General features: G+C 41.6%; 1 long non-coding RNA gene and 1 other non-coding gene across 2 annotated transcripts; both read right to left on the bottom strand.

The window, feature by feature from the left end:
- Window positions 1-2416: 2416 nt before the first annotated feature.
- On the bottom strand, window positions 2417-3448 carry LOC111740861. The gene is made up of 2 exons (XR_002780778.1): window positions 3409-3448; window positions 2417-2957 (listed from the first exon to the last, which is right to left on the bottom strand). It is a non-coding gene; the product is annotated as an uncharacterized LOC111740861 (long non-coding RNA).
- On the bottom strand, window positions 3285-3358 carry LOC111740873. The gene has a single exon (XR_002780798.1). It is a non-coding gene; the product is annotated as a small nucleolar RNA SNORD93 (small nucleolar RNA).
- Window positions 3449-5332: the final 1884 nt, after the last annotated feature.

Genomic DNA, 5332 nt, shown 5'->3' with positions numbered 1-5332 from the left:
GGCCCCTTGCAGTACAGACAATATCCATTAGGGGGCCTTCTAGTCATGGTTGCCTAGTCCCAGACTGTGATAAATCACAACTTGGTAACAAAATATTGGAACCAGAACTTTTCAGTTTATGAATAGAAGGTAAATTTTGGAAAGGCAATCTTTATGAGTACAAAATAAAATAAGCCTTTCAAACACATCTCTAGCTGTTTATCTGTTCACATCATCTCAACATAGCTTTTCTCTTAAGAGGTGTTCTCCCTGACTTTTGGCTTGACAATCAGCTGAGTAGGTCCAGCCCCATAGGGCTCACTGGCCAACTGACCTGACTCGCTAGAGTCGAGTGCATCAATCTCCACTGTCTCTAGATCCCGGCTGAGTTATCCAGACAACCTTCTGTGTTCTTTTTCTTCTTTCAAGGTACTTGAGATCATGAAGGGGAAGAAGCATCTTCTCACTTGGGTTCCAAAGAGCCTAGAATGCAAATGACCCCTCCCGCGTCCCTTCCTCCATTTTAAATTTATATTCAAGTGCCAAATAACGAATTTGCCTACTGCCTCTTTTCTCTGGCTCCTGGGAGGCTCAGAGCTAAGCTGGCAGGAGCTTAAAGCACGAGGTTGAATGGCTTGTTTTATAACCCTGCTCTCTTCTTGCTGAGCTTTCATTCCCTCTTCTAATTATTGTATTGTTTGCTATTTGTTTATAAGCCGCCCCAAATCATCCGGAAATGTGGTGACAGGGGTAGTGGGGGCGGGGCGGGGGCCAAATAGATAGAATGCTTCAGTTTGTCCTCACAATGGAATCTTTCAGATATTAAGTGAAATTATTCCTTGTAACAGAAGTTGACTGGGGCACATTCTAACCAGCTTCATCTTACACAGTGATATGGGTAAGTCACATTGTGTAAAGTCCAGAGTCAGGAATTGTCTATCACAGAACTTAACACACAGGGAGAACACAGTAAATATTTTCCAAATTATATAAATATTTAAAGTTTTAGGAATCTCAAAAAGTACATCTTAGTTTGGAATATTCACTTGAACTACAAAGATTTGCTTGCTTTTAAGAAACAAAAACTACCCGTAATCAAGGGCTTAGGAACACATTAGAGTACCTGTCAAACATGGGATATCCCTGTTCTCAAAATCAAACGGACTCAATCGACCTGAACTGACATAGCAATAGAATAACTGTCTCTGGGCAAGTCACATCTGAGGTTAGTGACTGGAATTCTTAATTCAATGTGGAATTACACATTTTCAAAGAAATCGTAACCATTAGCATAAAACTGCATTTCAATCATCCTTTTATAGTCATGAGTCTTTTCATGCCCAAGCTCCTCCCTTGGAATTAATAAATCCTCTTTGAAAACATTTAATTCAAACTAATTCTTAATTTCTCCTCAGGGTACCTGAGCACAAAAGAATAGACTGGTCATTTAATAGTCACATTGGCATCTTTCCACTTGCTTTAGCTCCGCTCCACTGTGGCATGTTGTGTCAAGGAGGGCACGTTGACCGCAGAGCCTTGCGAGTGCCTCAAACTCATCCCATTTTCTTTGGTGATGCTACTTATTTACTTAACTAAGGTATTGTACAACTCTGGATTGCCATGGTATAGGGATGATTTGGGGGCAGATGGAACAGGGAATGTATCAAACCTGGAACCATAAGAGAGTATCTGAGGGGCAGTTTGCTCCTCTGGGTAAGCTGGCACCAAGAAGCTATTTGAAGCACCCAGTCATGGGGGCAGAGATCAACAGGCTCTGCAGGTTAACCTACTGCCTAGAGAACGAACTATGGCTCAATGCTTGGCCCATCCCTCTTTTCAAAAACATCCTTGACTATCCCAAGAGAAAAAGGGATAGTTTGGATTGATTCTTTCAGGAGTAAACTACATGGCTTATGCATCTAGCTTTAAGATGACACAAGACCAATGACTTAGCACCTAGCACCTCACTTCATTTCTATAATTCCCTTGCTAGCCGGTATTGGCCAAGCCATTTTCTTGGAAGAGAATATTGCCAATGTGGAAAGTGAGGATGGGAGAAACCCAAAGCAGTGCTAACGAACGGGCAGAACTGAACTTTTACACTCCATTTCCTGCTGCCTGCCATGTGGCCACCAGAATGGATTTAGAGACTGAGAAGTGCCACCCCACAGGTGAGATTTAAAATGCAGCCACGATGATGAATATGTTGTTGCCTGAAATTCCCATAAATAATTTTACATCCTTGATAAGTGAGCCAACATATACCTTTTGGTTCCGTTTCTCAGGTGTTTACTGTGTGTACTAGTCACTTATGTGACTTACACCCCAAAGTGATATTGATGTTTTTGCCGCGTTTAACATCTCAGGAAGTCAAGTGCTGAACCAAGACTGCCTTCCCATAGATTTCATTGGAAATGTCATAAAGGTGCCAGAAAGGTAAGTTTTTAAAGTCATGTTTATTGAAACTTAATTTACATTCAGTAAAACTCATCCCAAATTTTACCAAAGCACAATTACCACCAGAATTAAGAACGGCTCCTCAAAACTCCCTCGTGCCCCTTTGCAACCAACCCTTCCCTGGGGAATCCACTGGTTTTCTGTCAAAAGGGTCAAATATGAAGGATATAACTTAGAACAGTCAAAATAACTGTTCTGAATTTAAAATAACTTTTGTAAATTAAAGCACAGTTGACAAAGTTGTCTTAAGATAGTAGAATAGCTAATCTAGTTACTTTGTCAAACTGCAGGCAGGGGCCGGGTGATAGAAAAGCTCCTTTAAATAATGGAATTGAATTCTGTATAAATTCTCTTTGGGGCAGATATGTTCTTACGGAGATTTGTCAACTTCTCAAAATTTACTCCTGCTACCATCATGAAAGGGACAAAGAAAGCGAAAACTTCTCTATATGTCGATCATCACATGTTCAAATACACCTTATCTTCTCTGAAGTGACAATTCTGTTTTTCAAGCACCAGCCCTGTAAAGGAAGTATCACGGCAGGTAATTAGATCAGCAACTGCTAAATAAGATGTGTTATTAAGAAAACAAATACTTTACAAAACTGTAGGTAATAAAATTCCCCAACATATTACATTGTCAACTCAGACACAATGTTCTGACATGAAAACAATTTTTTTTAGTCAAAATCTTAACAATCCATCACCTCAGCCTTCTCTCTGGAAGACTCAAAATCAAAATGGCCACCAATGGAAAAGATAAACATTTTGAAAGATTAAATATCAATCACTTAAACTTTTTTAAAGCGGGAAGGAATGTGACTGCATTTAATAAATTCTTATAAAGTTGGCCTCAGGTAAATCCTTTAACCCATCAGAGCAGAAGCATATCTAATCAGATTAGAGTTCTCATCCTTGGCCAAGAATTCTATTCAACTATTTAATAACTCAGTCCAAATTCTCTCCATTTACCTGAAGTTTGTCAGCATCTTGAACTGGACTGAGCCTGGTAGAAAAATGAGAACAGTGTTAAGAATATCATTTGGTAACTTTGTTTTGATAGTGTCTTTTATTACAGCGACCTACTAGGTACCTTAGATGAAAAGCTACCTTTGAATAGAATTCCTATTTTAAAAAGTTACGTTCTCCAAATTTCCTGACACTTGGGAATTTCCTGTAATATCTGGCCAAGAGTAAAATGAATAGTTCATCAAGTCCCTATACTCTAGGATTCCACTTATTAGAATGTCAGCAGTCACCATCTTCCTCACTTTGTTACATTAGCATGGAATATCAGTTTTAGAAAAAATAAACATTACTGGCAACAGTATTTGCCTAGGAAAAACTGAAACAAATCTTTAAGAGAGTTAAAAAAGCAAAGGAAGCCTGGAAACTTGTTTACCCAGAGGTGGAGTTGAGAACAGTCCTCAGCACTTGCTCAGTCCTTAAATAGACACTGGCTCAAACTCCCCTCTTTGAAGAGATGCCTGGGTCTCTCAGCCCACCTCCCTTTCTCAGATGGAATGTTTAAAGTTTGGCTCAACACCTAAGGCAACTGTAAAATAAAACCTGGGCATTGTATTTCCCTGTGTTGTAGGGCTGTTCACAAAAGACTGAGGTATTGGGGCAGGATATTGTCTATTTGCTTTGGGTCTGTATAGATGGCTGAAGGGGGTTGCCTGGAACACAGCCTACAACTATGCCTTTTTTCCTCTTTATTTTGTTATTTTATTTATTTATTTTTATTTTCTTAAAATTGTTTATTGGGATGACATTGGTTAACACTATTATATAATTTTCAGGTGTACATTATAATTTGACATCTGTATATTCTAGTGTTTACCACCCAAAGTCCAGTTTCCTTCAGCTACCACATATTTGATCCCTTTTACCTACTTCACCCTCTCCCTCCCCCCCTATATCCGATCCACCACCCCACTCCTCCCCACTCCCTACCTTCTGGTAACCACTAGTCTATAGTTCCCGTCCATGAGTCTGTGTCCTGTTCATTTGTTGCTTTTAGGTTTATATCCCACATATTAAGTGATAAGACTGACATCCTACTTGGTTGTCTCATCAGTAGAAAAGATCTTTCACAACTCTGAGGCCAACATGTAAACCTCACAAGCTTCACATTTCAAAAGATTACTAAGTGATACCTATGATAGTTACAATGATTCCTTCATTCACTCACTGAACTCTAAATCTAAATCTTTACAAATTCCACGAAATTTGGACAGTAACCCTTTCTACAGCAGTTACTGGATACCACCAGTAACTAATACTTAAAATGCCCCCCCCCCCATGCCGACAGGAGCCTCGCGTAAATTTAGTGCTTCCTTGAGACGAAAGGTTCTCCAGGGCAGCCTTGCACGTTTCTCTATCTTGGTGGGCTCCAGTGGTTCAGATTCTCCCCAGAACAGAAAACCAAGGTGGCCTCACTCCCTGAAAATGTTATCCGCTCCCGCCAAGAGTCACCCCAGACCTTTAGAAAAAAAAAAAAAGCCCAACTACCAGCGCAGTGTCAACTGAAGGGCTCGGTGGCGGGGACGTGGCTGTGTGGGCGAAGTTAGCTCGGCTTGTTGCTAACACCGTTATTACAACGCTCCCCACGGAAGCTTAAAGCGTTTCAGATCGTGCCCTCACCCACTTCCCAAACCGGCTCTGTCGGAGTCACCAGAACCCCCGGGCAGGCAGGGCCGGGGTGCGCCAAGAACCCCGACACCGCCCTGGGCTCTGCGCCTCCACCCTGGGCCCGTTGGTTCTCGAAATGCAACTTTATATTTGAAAGGAGCGTGAAGCTCCCCGTGGCCCGGATCCCAGAGGCGCGCGGGCCACTGGGGGAGGGGAACCCTAGGCTCCACGGGGGTGTCCCCACTCAGAGGGGCCATCCCAG

This window comes from Pteropus vampyrus, unplaced genomic scaffold, assembly GCF_000151845.1.
Source record: "Pteropus vampyrus isolate Shadow unplaced genomic scaffold, Pvam_2.0 Scaffold69, whole genome shotgun sequence".
NCBI classification, from domain to species: Eukaryota; Metazoa; Chordata; class Mammalia; order Chiroptera; family Pteropodidae; genus Pteropus; species Pteropus vampyrus.
This window is presented reverse-complemented; position numbering and strand designations above follow the sequence as displayed.